Below are 15822 nucleotides of genomic sequence, written 5' to 3'. Positions count from 1 at the left end.
TTGGATAAATACTTGACTAGTGTTATTTTATTGTCTGTAATAAAAAAGACAATTCTTGTTCCTGGTGTTGAGAAGATGGGATTGTTTCATCGTGTTAAGTAGAAGGAAGGGATGTTTGAAGCTGCTGTTTGCAAGGTACAGCGAACACTGGCCTTGGTTGGAAGCTGGGAAGGTCAACATTCCTTTACATTTACTTACCTCTCGCGAAGAGGATGCTAATGAAACAAAGGACAGCAATGACAATGTGTGACAAATGTTGACAATTTATGACTTACCTACACCATCTGTACCATTGTGTTTTGGTTACTCGTGCTCTCGAAAAATCTGTACAGCGCTCTGATATCCGTAAGGGTCTTGTTCGCGCCTTATGAAACTTTCCAAATAAAATAAAAAATAAATAATGGAACCCGGCAGCATGGCTCTGTGCTGTCAGCGTGTGTATGAATTGAGGTGATCTGATGCTAGCTAGGTGGTAGAAAGAAATGACACATAGATGGGTAAGAATGAAGGAATGTGGGCATGGCAACTAACACGCATGCGCACAGACATACCCATCTACACACACATATTTCCACTCATGCAACTGCATGGAAACACGCAGATGCAGGAATACCTCAGTTGTAACCATGGAGAAAGGACAAGGCATATGAGTAATTTGTATTGGATAAGTGTTATCTCTCTTTGACACCGTTATTGGGACAGTCTTGCAACAATTACTTGCGCTCTGGAGAATAAAAGACTACATGACCTCTCCCCCACCCCTGTAGAAAGGTCTAAAAGCCATAACATGCGCATTTGTAAAGCACATCTTAACTCAAAAGTATCTTGGCACTAAATAGCAGATGTGTGTTGTTACTCAGCGGTACTCATTTCATCGACTTCAGAAGGATGAAAGGCTGAGTGGAACTGCCGGGGTTTGAACCTGTCACCATAAGGTTAAAACAGAGGGCAGATTAGTCTACTAAACCACCAGCCCCAGCCCCAACCAGGCTTGCAGACTCCAAGGGTCATGATACTTGCTGTATCTCCTGAACTGCATTAGTACATCAAGGAATACTATACAAGGCGCTTGTTTTTAGGTTTGGGTTATTAGCACGGCTGTTAAACAGACATTAAAATACACATTGAGTGGGCTTTGGGTCCACCTCTCTCAACCATTGGCTATCTTCAACCATCCTCTTTCACCCATTGGCATGAGACATTGTCAAACACTTCATGGTTCGCCCAGTGTAGTATTTATCTCTCACCTCATGTGATTGCCTGTTTGATATTATCCTTCTGTGCCCACTGCAGTGCTTTCATTGAGCTGCATGAGGGACTACTTTGCAACACTATACCTATCTATCTGCTGGTTGCCCCCGTTTGACTCCAGAGCTATGATTTTGCCAATGCTTGTTTTCTCTCATCCTCCCTAAAACTGGCCTTGGTCGGCATGCTGCAACCTCTGGGACATTTTGCTGACCGCTTATAGAAATACTACCGGGACTTCTTGAGCCCAGAAAAAAAGGTCGGATTAGATAGATGACGCTTCGTCTAATCACAATGTTGCTGTGATTGTTGGACAAGCCTAAACCTGGCTTGGGTTAGCTGAGGTAGCATGAGTCTACCAGGAACACACGTCCCTGAGTCCAGGGTGACTGTCGGGTGACAGGAGGCTCCATAAGCCCAGGGGCATCATTGCCTAACTGGTTCCTGTTCGAGCCGGTGCTCCTGGTCTGATATGGGGGCTGCCATCGAAGCCATGACGCATGCCTTGCGTCGAGAGTCTCTGCGTCTGTCTGTCCTCACCCCGTCCCTCCCCGAGGCGCCCACATTCCTGGGCCAGCGGCTTCTTGCCGCTGTCACTCCAGGCGTCGAGAGGGCACTTCCTGCACTGGGCGTGGGCCTCCACTTGTCCCACACCTGCATTCCAGGGCCGTGGTGGAGGCTGGCGTGCCGCGGGGAGTCCCCTCCGCTCTGTGTCGTCATCATAGCAGAGTATGGAGGCCGGCCAGGAGGCAGCAGCCCGCTTAAAATCACACACACTCCCCGGAGAGCTGCAGGAGGGACGGTGAGCACTGCAACTGCGTGCAGGTACTTTCACCGCTTGAGCGCGCGGCGCAGGGGGCTGGGGGGTCTTGGGGTGAGCAGGGCCCCTCTACCTGCAGGGTGGGTGGAAGGCACCGACTGTACCTCTTCCAGTCAACAGGGATGGCCTGTTGATCCCCAGTGACCAGAAGTGGGTCTCCTTCCTAGGAAGGCAGCCTGGGCAGCAATACGCGTGGGAGTCACGCTGCACTCCTTACTAAGAGCTGGGCTGATGCCGTGTCCTCTAGCGGCCTTCCCCAAATGACCTCTTACTTCTACGGGACCATGAATGCTTCGAGGCGCACGAGACAACTGCATAGTGTTGCCTGGTGTGGATCCGACCACAGACAGTGGGTGCCCGCATTGCCAGAGCGGCACACACTTGGATGGGTCCGGAAACACTCACGGCCAATAGGTCTCACTCACACAACGTTTGTTTCTCTCCTTGGTGAACCTCAGGGCTTCACAAGTGGTTAAGTCGCTGCTCGAGGACATTGATTTCTCTTATTCCCCGTGATTATAACCCATTAGATCCTCTTTCTAAGGGTATATGTTTCGCTCATATACAGGCTGTGTCTTTCATGCCTCACTCACTTGAAAGCTTTCATTGCGAGGAGAGACAATCCTGCAATAACTGTCACTGAACAGATCCGTTTCCGCCGTATATGATATTGTCAGTTTCATTGCAAGGCAGTGTTGTTATTATACATGTCTGGCTCGGTCATTGGAAGGGGCTGTTTACTAAATTTAATGTGACTTCTCTTGCTCATTGTCAGAATATTCGATTAGCACTGCTCGCTCACTGGAAGATAATGCAATGTATAGATTTTGCTATTTAAACGGGGCATCCGGTGCAGAGAACTAAGATATATGTCCCATTTGCCCAGTTCTGAATCTGTAGCCATTACCAAAAAGGCATTCTAGAATCTTCGTGTTTTAGATGACGTCAGCGTGGGGTTTGAGTTGGCACAGTGACATCATTCACAGGTTAGCCCGTAGAACAGCAAGCTTTTCCTTTTCACTGAGTATGTCTCACTCACTCATTGCAAAGCTGTATGTGTCACGGAGTATGTCTGTTGACTCACTCTTTAAAGAGCATTACATTTTACTGGGTATTCACGCGACTCGTTCAATCTAACAGCAGGATTTTTCACTGAGTACACTAATGCCTCACTCTCTGGGACTCCGTGTGTTTGTAGGGAGTAGTTTTATCATAGTGTGTGTTTGTTGAGGGTAGTTTTTTAATATGTGTTTGTGGGGAGTAGTTTTTATCACGGTGTGTTTTGTTTTTGTGAGTGGTTTTATCAGGTAAACATCAGTCACCCTGCATCCGTCACCCCGCATGTTGTCACAAGGCGGTCGTTACAATGACCGCGTTGTAACAACGCATTACCTTTACCCCTCAAGTAGTTACAACGACTTGCAGAGGGGGGGAGAAGGTGTTGGTTTCAAAAGCCAACACCTTTCCTACTGTCCGCACAGACTGGAGTTAGAATAGTAAATTATACTATTCCAACAACCAGCACCCCCCTCCACAAGTCGCTGTAACGACTTGCCGGGTAATGGTATTGCGTTGTTACAATGCGGTCGTTGTAACAACCACGTTGTAACAACATGCGGGGTGAGGGAAAGCGGAAAAAGGAGGCATATTCGTTTTATCACAGTGTTTTTTGGGAAGTAGTTTTATCACATTGTGTGTTTGGTGGGAGTTGTTTTACAATGGTGTGTGTTTGTTGTGAGTAGTTTTATAAGGGTGTGTGTGTTTTTGGTAGCAGTTTTATCGCAGTGTGTTTGTTGTTATGTTATGTTATGTTATCCGGATTTATTAAGCGCACAGATGCCGCAGCAAAGGGGCGTCCTGGCGCTAGTACAGAAAAGAAAAGTCGGACAAGAGTGAAAGACAAAACACAACACAGCAGAACTAAGGAGCTAAGGGGAAGAGAAAGGTCTTGACAGCCTTCCTAAAAGTGAGGAGCCCATCGATGGCACGTATATGGGCAGGCAGGGAATTCCACAGTTTGGCGGCGAGAACTCGGAAAGAGCGTCCGCCAATCCTGGATCTCTTAAAGCGAGGCACTATGGCTAGGTGGAGAACAGAGGACCTCAGAGAGCGTGCTGGAACGTAGGGAGAGATGAGGTGCTCCAGAATCTGAGGGGATGAGAGTTTAAGGATTTTAAACGTCAGAGTCAATGATTTAAACATTATTCTCTGTGCCACCGGAAGCCAATGGAGATTATAGATGGTTTTCCTAGCTGAGCAAAATTTGGGTAAGCCCACCAAAGCTCTGGCGGCAGCGTTCTGGACGCGTTGGAGACGGGAGAGTTCAGCCTGATTGACTCCAAGAAAAAGAGAGCTAGCATAGTCTAGTTTAGACAAGATCATAGCTTGCACAATGAGTTGACGGGTGGGAGCGTCAAAGAATTTAAAGGTGGACCGGAGCTGACGCAGAATCCCAAAACACGACGCAGCAATCTTTTTAGTGTGGGTGAAAAAGCTCAGTTGGGAGTCAAACCAAACCCCGAGATTTTTAACTTCGGTGACGGGGGTAGGAGTAGGACCAAGCTCATGCGGCCACCAGTTATCGCCCCACAGATGAGTCTGTTTCCCCACAATGAGCACCTCGGTTTTCTTGGCGTTCAGTTGCAGGAAATTGTCATTCATCCAGTGGGCCACGGATATAAGTCCCTCACGGAACTTGGCTGCCTCAAGATCGGAAGCCCCACTAATGGCAACCGCCAGCTGTGTGTCGTCTGCGTAGGACACGATGGATAGGTTCCCACGCATGGCGACAGCAGCTAGCGGTTGAACATAAAGGTTGAATAAAGTGGGGCTGAGAGCCGATCCCTGTGGAACTCCCTGGGCAATCGCATGTGGTTTAGATTCGAAAGGAGGGGTGGTGACCCTGAAGGAACGGTCAGATAAAAAAGATCTGAACCATTCAAGAGCCAGATTGTCCACCCCGGCCTCAACCAGACGTTGGAGTAAAATGTTGTGGGAGACAGTGTCGAAGGCGGCACTAAGATCAAGGAGCACCAGTGCTGCCGTGTGACCTGATTCCACCAACATGCGAAGATGTTCAGCCATATACAGGAGCGCAGTCTCAGTGCTGTGACCGGGCCTAAAGCCATTCTGCAAGGGATCTAAAATATTCGCAGAATGGAGATGGTTAGCTAAGATGGTGTTGACATGAGCCTCAGTCAGTTTAGCAGCCCACGGGAGGAGAGAAATGGGACGATAATTTTCAGCTTTTTTTCGGGTCAAGAGTAGGTTTTTTTTTAAAATGGGGATTACCTGCGCCTGTTTCCAGGCACAGGGAACAAAACCCGAGGACAAGGACAGATTGATAAGCTTACAAAGCGGGGGAAGGCAGAAGGAGGCAGATTCTCTAGATTGTGCGGGTCGCAGAGGGTCTTTAGGGGAGCCTGACTTCACTCTAATAACAAGTTTGTTGAAGTCCTCCATAGAAAGCTCCGGAAGGTGGGATAACGTGATGGTAGTTTTAGGAGTGGCTGTGGTGCACTGCCGAGCTCCTGTAGAGCTGGGGAAAGCTCGATAGATACCTTCCACTTTACTAATAAAAAAAGGCAGCTAAATCCTCTCAGTGGGAGGAAGAACAAAGGAAGAACAAATGTTGTGAGTAGTTTTATAATGGTGTGTGTTTGTGGGGAGTAGTTTTCTCATAGTGAGTGTTTTTTGGGAGGAGTTTTATCATAGTGTTGTGTGTTTGTTGGGAGTCGTTTTATCACAGTGGATGTTTGTTGTGAATAGTTTTACCACAGCATTGGTTTGTTGAGAGTCTTTTTATAATGGTGTTTGTTTGTTGGGATAGTTTTATCATAGTGTGTGTTTGTTGGGAGTAGTTTTATATTGGTGTGCGGTTGGGAGCAGTTCTATTGCATTGAGTTTTTGTTGGGAGCAGTTTTATCACAGTGTGTTTGTTGGGTGTAGTTTTATAAAGGTGAGTGTTTGTTGGGAGTAGTTTGATCAAAGTGTGTGTTTGTTGGGAGAAGTGTCATAATGGCGTGTGTGTGTTTTTGGGAGCAGTGTTATCGAATTGAATGTTTGGTGGGAGCAGTTTTATAATGGTGTGTGTTTGTGGGGAGTAGTTTTATCATAGTGAGTGTTTGTTGGGAGTAGTTTAATCATAGTGTGTGTTTGTTGGGAGAAGTTTTATAATGGTGTGTGTTTGTGGGGAATAGTGTTATCACAGCTTGTGTTTGTTGGGAGTCGTTTTATCAGTGTATGTTTGTTGTGAACAGTTTTACCACAGGATGGGTTTGTTGGAAGTAGTTTGATAATGGTGTGTGTTTGTGGGGAGTATTTTTTATCACAATGTATGTTTTTGTCAGAGTAATTTGATCAAAGAGTGCATATTTGTAGGGAACACAATCTTTCTCTTTATTTGTGTCATTCATTACATTTCTAACTCATGCAATGCAAACTCTTTCATTGGGCAGCACACCATCTTCTTTCCTCTGGTATGTGCCACATTCAGTGAAAGTATTTCTGTTTCATTAGATGACTGTCACTATCAATACAATCACCGGCTATCTTTCTTCGTAAACGCCAGCATAAAAAATAGGCCAGGGAGAAATTTGTGCAAAGGAAATTTAGTGAAATGCTCAAACAATTGCACAAAATTATAAGCTGGTGTCAACATTGTGCAACATTTTTTAGTGCAAAATGTATTAGTTGCGTCCATTTTTGTTCAGAGGACGTATTTAACTCTAAAAAAGTGCAAAATGATGCGAACACCTCCTAGTGTTTGGTTTGTTCACAATATTCCTGTGCTCCCATGATAGGATTTTTACCCCAACAAAGTCTTAATTATGTGTCATAGCATAATGACATAATCCCAGGCATTCTGCATGACAATTGTAACACGAAACACCAAAAATGACATAGGATTATATCGGGGTAATTACGTTTTGCCCAGGTTTAATTTTAAATGGGATGTGTGTGTACCTCAGAAAAATCAGTCTTTCGTTCTTTAGATATGTGTGTAGCTCAGTGAACGCCAGACTTTGTTCACTGTATGTGTGTGTCACTCATTCAAAATCAGTTTTACAATGGCGATCACTTTCGCTCTCAAGAAAATTCAGCACTTTCATTCTCTATGTGCCTTAGTCAGCGAACTGCTTCCTCTTTCTTGGATGTATTTCACTGAGTGAAAGTCCATCTCTTTAATTAGATTGTGTGTCTCCCTTTTTGGAAGGTAATAATCAGATTACTAATTTAAAAGCAGTTGATGATATTGAGTGTGTCTCGCTCATGGTAAATCAGATTATTAATTGACAGTATCTTTTGCGTATCATCTTTTTCTTCAGTCCTCTCTCTCACTCATTTGAAGTCAGTCTTTTTTTTGGTAATGTCACTGACAGAATCAGAGTCACTGAGGCAGGAGTCTGCTCTGTGGACCACTGTGAAAATGTGGCTGTTTTCTTCAGGGAAAAAGTCCTGGCTATCTATCGTGCCTTTCCTATTACTAATCAGGGGGATGAGCTCTCTTGTTCTGTTCCTACTAAAAGTGAGGCTTTATCCTCTCTACCTAGTCTTTCGATGGAGGTATTCTATAAACTGGTCTCTAAAATTAAATCCGGCTCTCCAGAAGATCCTTTGAAGCCGGTCCAGTTTAGGGATTCTGCTGCTGTCTGCCTCCCTCCATTATGCCATCCGATTAATCTCTCTCTCACTACGGGCACTGTCCCATTAAAATGGAAACAGGCTGTTGTGGCACCCATTCTCAAGAAGGCCACCCTAGACCCCCTTAAACTTGAGTGTTATCGCCCCATCTCCCTCCTTCCATGGGCCGCAAAAATTGCGGAAGCCCATGTGAACGCAGTATTGACTGAACATCTTGCGAGGGAGTGTATTCTGGATTCTACCCAGAATGGTTTCCGTGCAGGTCATAGCACGGAAACCGCCCTACTCTCTATGACGGAACATCTTCGGACTGTGCTTGATTCCGGTCAGACTGCGGCACTGATACTTCTCGACCTCAGTGCCGCGTTTGACACGGTTTCGCACAGAATCCTACTTCAACGTCTGCGAGAGGTAGGGGTTGAGGGCATGGCACTCGATTGGTTCCGCTCCTTTCTATCTGACTGAACCTTTAAGGTTGCCATCCCTCCGTTTGAGTCCAAACTCCATCCCCTGGATCTGGGTGTGCCTCAGGACTCATCATTGAGCCCCACATTATTCAATCTGTATGTGAGGCCGCTGGCTGATGTCGTCAGGCGGTGGGGTCTGACTATGGCCTCCTATGCTGATGACACACAGCTGGCGGTCACACTGAGTGGGGACTCAGACCTTGACGCTCCCAGATTCCGGGAAGGACTCCTGGCAGTAGCTAGCTGGATGAATACCAACTGTCTCCAGCTCAATGCCAAAAAAATGGAGGTTATGATTGTGGGTAAGCGAGCGGACCTTTGGCGTGACGAGTGGTGGCCCCCTGAGCTGGGTGCTACCCCTATTCCAGTGACAGAGGTGAAGAACCTGGGGGTTTGGCTTGACCCTACCCTCAATTTTCGTGGCCACACGAAGAAAGTAGCGGCCACATGTTTCGGCATACTTCGAGGGCTAAGACCTATCTTGAGGTTTTTTGACGCCTCGACTAGGCAACTGGTTATCCAAGCATCTATATTATCACGGCTTGATTATGCCAGTTCATTGCTCCTGGGTGCCAATCAGGCAGAAATTATGCGGATGCAACGCATTCAGAATGCTGCAGCCAGAGCCCTCGTGGGACTTCCTAGGTTCTGCTCTGCTGAGAGCACCATCCGCTTGCTCCATTGGCTTCCGGTTTTACAGAGGATCTATTTTAAGACCCTCTGTTTGTCATTCAAAATTCTCAGGATGGGCTCCCCGCCGGTTCTTGACAATCTCTTGAACTTCTATGTTCCTTCCCGTGCTTTGAGATCTCTGGGCCAAAATTTGGCTGTGATCCCTCGTTTCAGACTGAGCAGAGCGGGAGGTCGCTCTTTTCGAATTCTGGCGGCTAAGCTGTGGAATTCTTTACCTTCCCGCATTCGAGAAATTGATGAGCTGCTGAGTTTTAGGAAAGCCATTAAAACACATTTATTTCCTCACCCCTCTTAAAAATTCTTTTCCGTGTGCCTTTCCCACTGTTCTGATGTGTTGTGTTTGATGACCTTGCCAGAAGCGCCGGGACGCCCCTTGGCTAAGGCAGCTGTGCGCTATAGAAATGTTAATAACATAACATAACATAACATAATGTCTCTCACTTATCATGGAGAGAATTCAGTGCTTAATTTGTAAAATACCAAGTGCCAGGGCCCTGACCAGGAGTCCACTGCAGCTTGCACCAACCATTGCCCTTGTCATCGCTGCCAAAACAACTACTAACCGTCTCTCTCGCCTGCAAGTGCGACAGTTCAGATTATTCCAGGTCCCCAAAGCTAAAGGAATGGCTGGGCATGCAGATATTAGCATTTTAAAAAAAGTATATTGTATACATAAACAACCTTTTTCTGCTCATCTCTAAATTAGATGAGCAGCACCACCATGTGGCAGAGTGTCATGAGTGTGGTGAGGACAAGTAAGTGCCTGTACAGAGCACCGGAAACCAATTAAGTAATGGTGCCAAGCACCGGAAACCACTAGCTCAAATTAAGCACCGAATTAGCCACTTTAATCGAATATGTCTTACAAAAAGCACTAGCAAATGTCATGTCATTTACAAATTGGCATTTTACTAAGAACCAGCAAGCATTGTTGCATCACTTCCTCTGAACATCTCCCTATGCACGTTTTAGATCTCTTCTTAAAACCTATTTGTTCTGTAATGTCTTCTGCTAATGCCTATGTGTTGTTAATGGTTTCCTCCCTGTTTGCTCGAGCGCCAAGAAACAGCTAGGTGTTAGCTGCGCTTTAAAAGTAATTTTTTCATTACATTTTACATTACATTGTTTTCAGTTATTTTTGACATGCATTTGTAAGAAGAGATTTTGGAAACGATGGGAAAGTAATTATGACAATAGTGGTTCGTGCACAGGCTACCCAACCCGAGGCAAGAAGTCCTTCAGTAGATCAGCTGCTTTGGATATGATCAACTCTGCTCATCATTTTTCAACAAATATTCTGTGGAGCACAAAGGGGTGACTCATTGGCCACTTAATGCAGGTGCTGACATACCTGTCCATTTTCTAGTTCCATCTTAACCACCAAAAGTCAGCTCCGCAAGTTCCTCTTCAAAGCTGTTGTACCACTTTGTAGGTTTTGCCTACACATCGCATGTGCTGCGAGACGTATTGTTTAATATTCAGGGGGCTTACAAACCGCCCAAAGCATACAATTAGTTGTTTTCGTTGTCACTTTCATTTGGAGTCTTTCAATTGCTAAGCTCCGGTAGGCTTTATAAGTGTTTCATATTCCTGGATGTGCAATGAGCTTTCCTATCACAGGTATATGAATTCTTACTTATGTTAATTTTGCGTGATTTGCTGTTTCTAACAATGCTTTAATTATTTACACCCACCACTGTACTTTTCTATGCCCCCCCACTCTACTCTACACCACTCCACTCTACTCTATGCCACTCCACTCTACACCACTCCATGACACTCCACTCAAAGTCACCCTACTCATCTCCACTCTACAGTATGCCACTCCACTAAACGCCACACTAATCTATATCACTCCACGCCACTCAAGTCTACACAAAGCCACTCTACAGCACTTTACGCCATTCGATTCTACACAACTTGATTCTATGCCACTCGGCTCTGCCTCTCCATTCCACTCTATGCCACTCTGCTCTACGCCTCTCCATTCCACTCTATGCCACTCTGCTCTACACCACTCCCTTCCACTCTACTCTATGCCACGCCATTCCACTTTACTGCACGCCACTCCACTCTACTCCAAGCACTGTACTCTATACCACTCTAAGCCACTCTACTTTGTCACTGTACTCTATGCCACTCCACTCTGCACTACTCTATGCCACTCTATACCAATCTACTCTATGTCACTCTATTCTACCCCAGTCTATGCCACTCTTCTCTACACCCTTCCACTCTACTGCAGTCAATGCCACACTATAGCACCCTACGCCATTCCACTCTACTGTACGCCACTCTACTGTACACTACTCCACTCTGCGCCACTCTGTGCCACTCTACACCACTCCAATCTATGCCATTCTACCCTACTCTATTCCAATCTATGGCACTCTACTCTACTTTACGTCACTCTATATCACTCTACTGAATGCCACTTCATTTAACTCTATACCACTCTACTCCACTCTTCTTCACATTACTCAACTCTACTACACTCCAATCCAAGCCACTCTTCTCCACGCCACTCTATGGCAGTTCACCCCATTCAATTCTAAGTTACTCTCTGCCACTGCACAATATGCCAATCTAAGCCACTTTACTTTGTACCAAACTGCTCTGCACCACTCTACTTTGGTCCATGCCACTCTACGCCACTCCTACCCATTCTATGCCACTCTACACCACTCTACTCTATGCCACGATACTGTATGCCACTCTATACCATTGTGCACCACTCCATTCCACTCTACGGTTCAGCACTCTGATCTATGTCACTCTACTGTACCCCACTGCACTCTATGCTACTCCACTCTATTCCATGGGACTCTACAACACTCTACCCTATGCCACTCCATGCCACTGCCTCTACTCTATGTCACTGCCTTCTACTTGACTCCACTCTTTTCTCCGCCACTCTATGCCACTCCACTCTACTCCACTCTCCACTACACCATCCCACTAACTTTTAGCCATGATGAATAAGAGCCAGGCTGCTGTACAACATGGCTAAAAGACATTGGTAAACCCAATAGCTCTCACATAGGTGAGATTTATTGACTTTACCATTGCTTGTTCCTTTATATTATACTTCAACCCCCCTGGCCCGTACCCTTCCGCCACAACTAGCACATACACCTTCTCACAACTCCCCTTTCATTCAGCAATTCTGACAAACTATACCATAACTTTCTGTAACAGCCAACTTTTCCACCTTGTAAGGCAAGCCATTGGCAATGTGTCAGTCACATTGTTCAGCTCTTCATCTTGTTAATTTCTCTTCAGTCATTCCTTCTCACCTGCCATCTCACCGGTCACATTCCTCACTATACATTCATTACCATATCCATTTTTTCCTCACAGGAAGCTGCATTCATGTTCCTCACTCCTAGAACATGATTACTACAAAGGTAAACTCGTGTAGTCTACACAGCCATTTTGTAGTACATGACAGTGATAGACTTGCTCCTTTTGTGGAGAAAATGTCCACCAATAGTTTACTGTGACTATAGACTTTAAACTCCTCGCCCCACACATAGATTCTAAATGTTAAGCGCCTCACAAAAAACAATGCTTCCTTGTCAATGGTGATCATATTCAGCCCCTTTTAATATTCACATGCAGAGGTAATTCCATGAGCGTCCCCATCCATCACCAGCAACACAACAGCCACTACCCCCATGCATCTGTCAGAATCACGGTCATGTCCTTGTTGTCATGTGGCTTTAATGCATCGGCTACTGATTTGCCAATTTTCCCTTCTTGAAATCCTCTTGCACACATACGACCTCACATACTCCACTGCCTTTTCAATGATATGCCTTAACATTCTAGACGACAGTGTCATCTTGAAAATGTGTCATATTCACCAAACTTTTATATGCTTCTGCATATCCGGCTGAAAACGTGCAGAAGCCAATGCTAAAACAAACAGCATACTAAGAAATTGACATGCACCTCGTATGCAAGAAAGGATGGCAGATGGCACCAGTGGCGTAACAGCCTCGTGGTGCGGGGGGCCCGAGCTCCTCTCCAGGGGGCCCCCTCCAGTACTGTGCACAGGCGGCAGCTGAGAGCTCCTGACTGGGTCAGGAGGCTTGATGGGGCCCTCTAAGTACTTTGCAGGGGGCCCTCCTTAAGTTTCGTTACGCCACTGGATGACACGGTTCTGGATGCAGTGTGATTTGATAATAAACACTTGGCATGTCTGGGGTGCAGAACACCAGTTCCCTCACCCACAAAAGCCAACATCTAATTTAAGCTTGGTAGATGATGTCTATCTGCTGAAATACATCATTAGGATCCCGCAGATCCATACATATTTGAATCCAGCTATTTGTATGCTAAAACAACTGAAGTCAACCGCTCGGAGGCTTCTATTGCTTGAAATATGGCACCCATACAAAATCTGGACAACACTGCTTTCAATGCCCCTCTAAATAATAAAGGCTCATTCATTATTTTTACATCTAGAGCTAGGGATTATCCTGTAGGAAAATGCGATTGGTGAACACTTTCAAATACCCTAACCACAAAATATGTGAATGAACTCCCTCTCTAGCTGCACTCCATCATTTAAGTTTGCAGACAAGGCTTAAAAATTATATTATGGATATAACATGATCTTAACTGCTCTCTTCAGTCATACAACATGCTTTCATTATCCCACCACATGTACTCCCATATATTCTTCTGTCCATGAATCGTAACTCCGCTACAAATTATTCGAACTTTAGCATTCACACTTCACAAGACACTCCGATGCCTGTATTGCCAATTCTTTGAGGATTTAATGATCATAGCATAGGGTTTTCTAGTAAGACAAACCCAAATCATCCACCTATATCTCTACATTTAAACCATGAATCTATACTACACAGAATGGACAGCTCCAATGTCCCACATTATTATACCCATTTTTTCCCAGTTCTTTCACTCTCATTTACCAATATTGCCAGTTTTGTTATCATCCCCCTCTGCTACTCACCTTGATCATTCTTCTCCGCTCCCATCCCTACACACTTGGGTATGATTCCCAGTTCATTTACACATGCACTGTTGTAAGTAGAATTTTGCACAACTTTTAGATACTGCTAAATGTTTACTACTACCCTGCCATGAACAACTGGTGTTCTTCCCTCGCCCACCGTTCTCTACCATTTATCTTTTCCTTGTTTCAGATTCACTTTATTCACATCTGGCTTTACATCATTCTTCCTTCCCTCCCATTGGCATTCAAATCCTCCGGACATTTAGTTGTGTTCCATACATTTTGGAATATTGAGAGCCCTTTATAACGTTGGCTCTTTGGCTCAACAACTTTCCTTCTGTCTTTAAATTGCACATGTGATTGATTTCCAACTATTGGCCCATACTTTGCCAAAGTACCCAGTGCTGCCACATTGAATTCCATTTTTTCACTGTCATTTGGGCCCGGGAAAAAACAATACCTCTACACTAGAGATGTTTTCTTTTGCACAGGATTACCCTATAATGTCAGGGTGTACCCATCATCATTCTCATCTTTTTGGTCTATTGCCTCATCTTCCACAGTGGCACTTGTGGGGGTACTGGCATATGTCTCTAAATGTTATGCCCTTGCACCCCCAAACTATTCTCCTGCGGGGTCAACTGCATCCGATCCACAAACATGCTTCACCAATTGCCGCTAAATAACACCCAAAGCACTCCCTTCAGGACTGGTTATCGTGGACTCTGGATGAAAGGGAGAGGAGCTACAGACTTCAACCCACAAACAGTGCCTAGAGTGTTGTTCCCAAAGTATGCCAACATAAGTACACATAGTTTACCAACATTTAACACTGGGATGTAATGTGTTATAGGTATCATCGAAGAATGGCAGTTCATGTCCCTCTTAAGAATCAATATGTGTGTATGTATGGACTTTAATAATCCCGAACCCAGCTAAAAAGCAGTGGGGTGCTGCACAAAATAGTGAGGTTGGTGTTTGCAACAAGAGAGGTGGGTATATGGGAGAAGAGAATTCTCCAGGGTTCCACCATCAATGTGATAAAAGACCAGGGCTTTTACAGCAGCTCTGTAGTCTACTTTTGGAAGGGAGGATTTTGCTCCCAAAGCAGGGATATTTGGTACCAAGTAGTTTTTGTATTCTGAGCTATGTGGATCTTGAAGCTGAAAGATGAGTCTATGTGGAGAATTAGTACAATCTGTGAGTGTGATGTAAAAAGCCATATAGATTCAATGGCGAGCACTAGTTTTGAATTTGTTGGTCTTTAGTCTCAGATGCCATGTGGGGGAATTTGGTTTTTGTTGGCCTGCCTTTGAGGTAAGCTTTAAACATCCAGTTTACTCATATCACTTCAGGTCACTTTCAAGGGCAATAGGCAGTTTTATATACTATAAGGTCAGGCAGAGGTAAATAGCAACAAGTCAGTTTTATATACAGTCAGGCAGACTTACATGCCATGTGGATATTCATGTATTGTAGCCTTCCTCTAGTTTAGAAGGATGCATGCAGAAGGTGAAGATGATCTCAGAGGACTGGAACCTTTGGTACACCACATGTGATGTTGATGGGTTACATTCTCAAGGTGTCTATGTGGACAAGCCGGACTCAGTTAGGTATGACTCAAATCCCTGCAGTATGCATCTAACAGAGCCTGTTGTGGTTATTAGGATGCCGAATAAAGCTTAGTGGTCGATGCAACTGATGGTTGCTAAGAAATTGAGAAGAGGAAACTATTGTTGCCATTGCTTGGTATGGCTTGTGCATTGCAACCACTCTGACTGCAGCTGTTTATGTGTTACACGATTGCCTGATCCCAGATTGGACGTCTTGTGGGAGGTTGTTGGTCTTGAGATTCTTGTTCTAATAGCTGGCAATGGCCTATCAATGATTTTCTCCATGAAGGGAAGGTGGGTGATTGGGCTGTTGTCAGTTTGTTCATCCATATCCACGTTGAGTTTCTTCAC

The 15822-nt window shown here is 45.1% G+C and overlaps 1 protein-coding gene across 2 annotated transcripts in view; it reads left to right on the top strand.

Moving 5' to 3' along the window:
• The window catches only part of EPPK1 (epiplakin 1), a 172636-nt gene that overhangs the window by 143560 nt on the left and 13254 nt on the right, over positions 1-15822 (top strand). Inside the window, exon 1 of one of the 2 annotated variants that reach the window (XM_086966388.1) lies at positions 1971-2073. The exons of the other annotated variant lie outside the window; for it this stretch is intronic. The gene's annotated coding sequence lies outside the window, so the exon portion shown is untranslated. Of the gene's footprint in view, positions 1-1970; positions 2074-15822 lie in introns of those variants that run through there. 2 annotated transcript variants of the gene reach the window in all.

Source organism: Lissotriton vulgaris, chromosome 4_1, assembly GCF_964263255.1.
Source record: "Lissotriton vulgaris chromosome 4_1, aLisVul1.2, whole genome shotgun sequence".
NCBI classification, from domain to species: domain Eukaryota; kingdom Metazoa; phylum Chordata; class Amphibia; order Caudata; family Salamandridae; genus Lissotriton; species Lissotriton vulgaris.
Note: the sequence above shows the minus strand (reverse complement) of the source record. Positions and strands in the feature narration are given on the sequence as shown.